Below are 6,404 nucleotides of genomic sequence, written 5' to 3' on the forward strand. Positions count from 1 at the left end.
GAGGACATGGAAAGAGGAAGCCCTCCCTGCCCAGAGGTGGATCCCAGAGGGAGCCAAGCAGTGGCTGCGCTTTGATTGGAGAGTGACGACCCTGGGCATAATCATTGATCCCCCCCAACTTCGGCGGCACCCATTTGGCTCCACCTAGAGTGGGGTCAATTTCCTTACACAGGCTGCTTCAGATGCCCCTCTTTCCCCAAGATGATGATCACCCATTTCAGCAAACTCACCACTCTGAAAATGAGTCTGTATTAACAAGAATAACAGACTGTATTTTGGCATTTTGGGGTCAACAATATGGAAGAGAGTAAAAATATGGAGAAAAGTCTCTGGATATCCAGGAATGTAGGATTACAAACTGCTATGATAAATGACTTAAAAGATTACTTTAAAGCTTTTTATTTGAAAACAATTTCAAACTTGTAGAAAAGTTTCAAGAATAGTACAAAATATATCTATGTACTTTATTCAGATTTGCCTATTGCTAACATTTTCCTCCATTTATTATTTCTTTCCACCCCCTTTGCATATATACATTTTTTCCTGAACCCATTCAAGGATAAATTACCTTCATACTTGAGAGTAATTTACATATCCCATGGTTACTTACCCCTAAATACCTTAATGCGTATTTCCTAAGATTAGGGACCTCCTTTTACTTAACTATTGCATGATTGTCAACTTCAGGAAGTTTTATGTTCTTTAATTTATTGTCTGTAAGGTGTGTAAGAACAGTAAAATATGTGTTTTTTTTTAGTAAAAGGGTATATGAAGGCATGGAAATGTAAACTTTTGCTGAGGGTTAAAGGATTGTTTTAAGTTAGATAAGGAAAGCTGAAGGTTCAAAAAAGTGGTGGAAAAATTGTGAAAATTAATCTTGCAGAAGAGGTTCTCTGTGTGAACATGTTGACTAAATTCAAAAGGGTTATAAGGTTTTTGCTTCTTTAAAATTTCTGAGTCGTGAGTTTGGCAAAATAAATAACTTGTGGTAATCTGTAATTCCCAAAATCAAACTTCAGTTTCAAAATTGTCTTCCCTGGCATCTGGCTTTTCAAATACTTCAGAAGGCCCCTGAAATGTCCAGAAAAGAGAGGTAAACAGGATTATTTGACGTGTTCAGGTACATGGGATTGCCAAAATGATGCTCAATCTTCTTTAGGTTACATTTTAGTGAATAATACTAATATATATTCTGAAATTTTATAGGATTTCTAAAATTCTAACGTCTAAGTATATGTTACCAATCACAATTATAGTTATGTTAAGTTATTGTAAACCACAGAAATAACTAAAAGGCATATGCCGTATATGACTTTGTAACTTTACTTCATCCTCTTCATTTACATAGGGTGTGCCCCAAGTAGAGGGTATTTAAACTCACAAAAACTCTGTAACAGGGCCTTTGAGCTCCTACGCTCAGGCCCGCTCCCACACTGTGGAGTGTACTTTCATTTTCAATAAAACCCTTCATTCCTTCCTTGCTTTGTTTGTGCGTTGTGTCCAATTCTTTGTTCAAGACGCCAAGAACCTGGACATCCTCCATCATTAACATATGGACTGTTTCTTGCAGCTGGAGTCCATTTCCACTCCAGTTTGCCCTCCACACACGCATATACACACCCCAGCCATGCACATGATGCTGCTGCCACTGCTGCCACTGCTGCCACTGCTACCAGTGTTTCATAGCTGCTGTGTCCTGCGCTACATTTCTTTCCTCATCAATTGATTGTCTAACTTAGTGGCTTAAAATACAACCATTAATTATTTCTCACATTTCTGTGGGTTGGCAATCTTGGTAGTTTTTCTGCTGGTTTCATCTGGGTATACACACATGACTGTTGTCATCTTATGATTAAGCTGGGCTGAAGAGTCCAAGATGCCCTCACTCACACATCTGGCTGTTGGCGGGATGCCTCAGTTCTCTAAATGGCTGATAATCATCCAGGAGGCCGGCATGGGCTTCCTCACAGCATGGCGGTCTCAGGTTTCCAAGAAGTTGAAGATGGAAGTTGCAAGGTCTCTTAAGGCCTAGACTCATGAAACCACACACATCACTTCCACGATATTTTATGGGTTAAAATAATAAATAGACAAAGCCAGCCCATATGCAAGGAGGTACAGAAATAAACTCCAAGGGTGAAGTCTTGATGGGAGGGAGAGCAATGCCACATTGTAAATGGGCATGGACTCATCAGGGGCCATTATTATAATGATCAATCTACCATACCCCATGATCTGGTGAGCAAGAATTAACCAAAACATGCCCCAACAGGAAAAAAGCAAGCCTCTCTCAACTACAGCACTGGCATGTCAGCTAGTGATCTTTGGTGGCAAACAACAGAAACAGACTGTAGCCAACTTAAACAGAACAGCCATCCATGAGAAGGGTGTCAGAAAGCTCACAGGCTTGGTGGAGGAGTTTTGCAATGAGACCTCAAAAGCATCAGGAACAGGGCAGCTCTGGGGGTGGGGAGCAGTCTCTGAAGCAGGGATTGATGGACAGCCATTTGAGGGGACTACATGGGAACGACTTTATTTTTGCTGACTTTTTTTTTTTTTGGTCCTTTTGTCATTTGGCTCAAGATTCAGATTTCTTGGGGAGCACTGGCCTGACTTGGGACATGTTTCCAAGGCTTCGGTGGGTAAGTGGGCAGGAAACTTGACTGATAGGACCACATGGGGTGGGGAGAAGGGAGCACCCCAAAGGAGAAGATAGGCACTGTGGCAAAAAGTGGAGGAGGTGCTAGGCAGGCAACAATGCCCACTGTCTCCTGATGTGCAGCCTGTTCCTGGGGGCGCTCACTTGGATCTCTGGGGTCTGATAGTGATTTAGGAGCAATCACCTAAATCTAACTCAATGCCTCTGCTTTCACCCAATGAATGAAAACAATCATTAAAAAACATTTTTCCCTCCTACATGCAAATGTAATTTTAGGTTAATTTTGTCACACTGGACCTTTTTTTCCTCAATAAACATTTTTTTCATGGGTCTCAAAATCCTGTGACTGATGTTTGGTCAAATAGATTCTGATTAATAAGTATTGATTTTAAAAACTAATAACTTCAAAAAACTATCACACACACAAAAAAACAAATGGTCCACAAAACATTCTCCTTTCCTTCTGGATGTTTTATGATGCATTTATTGTTAACCAGTCTTTTACTATTAACTTAAATGTCCACTTGAAACAAACAGTTCTGAGACTTTTTCCACCACTGATTAAGACTCGGGTGGCATGTATTAGGGCTAATATTCATTTGGCCTTCTGAGATTTCTGGGCAGACTTGGTGGCCTTGCCAGCTCCTGCAGGCTTCTTGTCCACTGCTTTAATGACATCCACAGCAACTGTCTGTATCACATCATCAACAGCAAAGGGACCCAGAAGAAAACGGTTAGAGAAGCTCTCTACACACAGAACCATATCAACAATGGCGGCATCACCCGATTTGAAGAATTTGGGTTCATCTTCCACCTTCTCACCAGAATGGTGACCAATCTTCTCCATCAGCTCAGCAAACTTGCAAGCAATATGAGCCATGTGACAATCCAGCACAGGGGCACAGCCAGTATTGATTTGGCCTTGATGGTTCAGGGTAATCACCTGAGTGGTGAAGCCAGTTGCTTCCATTGATGGGTCATTTGTGCTGTCACCAACCAGGTTGCCACAATAAGCATCTTTGACAGACATGTTGTTGACACTGAAGCCCACGTTGTCCCCAGGAAGAGCTCCACTCAAAGCTTAATAGTGCATTTCAGCAGACTTCAGTTGTGATGTTGACTTGAGCAAAGGTGTAGTACCCACGCTAGGCTTGAGAGCACCAGTCTCCATTTGGCCCAAAGGGGCAGTATTGATACCACCAATATGTGGACCTCCCTGAAGGGCAGACGAAAGGGCTTGTTAGTTGGACAAGTTGGTGGCAGAATGCAATCCAGAGCTTCCAGCAGTATGGTTCCATGGGCATGGCCATTTTTACGGGTGACTTTCCATCCCTTGAGCCATGGCATATAAGCACCTGGGTGCAGCCTTCTGTCACCATTCCCACTGATAATTGGCACAAATGCTTCTGTGTCTGGGCTGTAGGCAATTTCTTAATGTAGGTGCTGATTTCCTTAATAAATTCCTCATATCTTTTCTGGCATTAAGGTAGCTCAGTGGCATCCATTTTCTTAACACCAACAATTAGTTGTTTCACACTCAGTGTGAGCCAGAAGGGTGTGCTCATGGGTCTGCCCATTCTTGGAGATAACAGGTTCAGATTCATCAATGGAAGCAACAGTCAGGACAGGATAGACAGCCCCAAATGTTCCCGTAATCATGTTTTTGGTAAAGACTCAGTGTCCTGGGGCATCAGTGATGATCACGCAACACTTGCAGGTCTCCAGTTCCCACAGGGAGAGGTGAATGGTGATACAACACTCACTCTCAGCCCTCAGTTTATGCAAGACCCAGGCTTACTTGAAGGAACCCTTTCCCATCTGAGCAGCCACCTTCTCAAATTCTCTAAATGCCTCTTTGTCGATCTGCTTAAACTAGAGTCTGTTGTCTGCAACTAAGAACTCTGCCTGATATACATATTCACACATGCCCCCGCTGCCGAGCTGTAAATGTTAAACAATAGGCTCTCTGGGGAAAAAAATGTCCTGTGCCATTTTGCACTCGCACTAGCAGTATAGGAGAGTTCAGGCTGCTTTGTGTTCTTGCCAGCATCTGTTTGTCAGCACGTTATTGATATTGGTAAAAGAAACAATGTAATTAAAAGAAATGTGTCAATATCATAGTGTGATTTTGGGTTGTGGGGCAAAATATTAACACACTTTTCTATTCCTCTATCACTATTTTTACTATTAAAGAAAAGCACACTTATTTCAGCCTAACACCTCCCATTTGTTGACCCATATAGTCACAAATGGAGAATTTGGGGAAGTCTACCCCTTGAAATATTGTTTCATTGAAACAGAGAAATGTCTGAAAATGTATAGACACAGCTTCTCTAATTGTTCCTGTGCTCTCTGCAGTGGTGTAAGCGCATGGTGGGCACAGCCGTCCCACCACTTGTCCAGGGTAAATCACTTTACCTCCCTGGGTTGTCCTACGAATGCGAAAGAGACTATGAATAAAGTGTATCAGGTATAACAGTTCAACTTCAGGATCAGTCTGTAATTTAGGGTCATTTTCATGTTGGATTAGGAAGCACATTCAAAGACAAGAGGCTTATGGTTAGTAGCTAATTAACGGCCTTGATGGAATTCTTAACAATTCAGGATATTGTGCTGATTTGAAGCCGTTGCCAGCTCCCTCTATTAATAAGCTGTGCTCTGTTCCCCCTCATCTCTGACTCCCAGAGTCTGCTGCAGAGCTAGGTAAGGATTTCAGCCTGCATGCCCATCAGGGCCCAACTTGCTGGGGGCTGGACTCTGACCTCAGGACCCCCAACTTCAGTTTTTCATCTATAGGGAATTTTTCTGGTCTTACCTTCAAGGCAATGTTCTCAGCACATGATCCCTGACATCCAGAGAAATCCTTGTTATCAATGTCAGAGTCTTTTAATAAGAGACTGGGCCCAATTTGTGCTCACTGGTGTGTGAGAAGAAGACCGAGAGCAAGGTGGGTGAAGGGGAGGCAGCAGAGTGGTGGTGAGTTCACGCATTCCAAAGAACCAAATAAATGATTCTGGATAATCCACCGTTTCAGTATTGCCTTTTCTCCCCTCTTTAGTGCAGATGTCATGGGACTGTACTAGATCAGGTGGTGAGAGGAGGACAAGCACCTACTGAACTGCTCAGGCTGAAACATCTCATCCCCTCTGCCTCTTTAAAAGTAAACCTAGGAATTGCATTCACTGTATTGTAATCCAATTTTGAAGCTCCTAGAAAGAGGAATTTTGTTGCCAGGCCTCAGTACAAGTAATTCCCTTCCCTAACAATCAGGAAGGAATTAAAACAGCATGCAATGGGGCTGGTGAAGTGTGTCCTTGTAAAATATTAGACTTGGCTTGTTGTCTGGTTTTAACCAATGTGCCAAACTATAGGTGTGGATATAACTTATTTCTGGATTCCATGATGGTTATTTTATTGGATGTTTTCTCATTTGTGTATCTGAATTCTGAAGTGACAGAGACCCAATTTCCCTTTGATTCTCCTCCTCACCCAAGGTTTGACCCAGTGTATCAGTTAGCTTCTGCTATGTAATGAGCCACTCCAAAAGTCAGTGGCTTAGAATGACATACATTTTTTAAAATGGACTGTATTTTTTAGAGAAGTTTTAAGTTCATGGAAAAATAGTGCAGAAAGTAAAAAGAGCTCTTACACATCCTCTGCCCCCACACATGTGCAGTGTCCCTGACTAACATCCAACACCAATACATTTGTTACAATTGATAAACCTACATTGATACACCATGAT

At 42.2% G+C, this 6,404-nt stretch overlaps 1 pseudogene; it reads right to left on the bottom strand.

Annotated features, from left to right (window-relative positions):
• Positions 1-3,206: 3,206 nt before the first annotated feature.
• Positions 3,207-4,333, bottom strand: LOC100460354 (putative elongation factor 1-alpha-like 3; annotated as a pseudogene).
• Between the last annotated feature and the right edge of the window lie 2,071 nt (positions 4,334-6,404).

This window comes from Pongo abelii, chromosome 21, assembly GCF_028885655.2.
Source record: "Pongo abelii isolate AG06213 chromosome 21, NHGRI_mPonAbe1-v2.0_pri, whole genome shotgun sequence".
Taxonomy (NCBI): Eukaryota; Metazoa; Chordata; class Mammalia; order Primates; family Hominidae; genus Pongo; species Pongo abelii.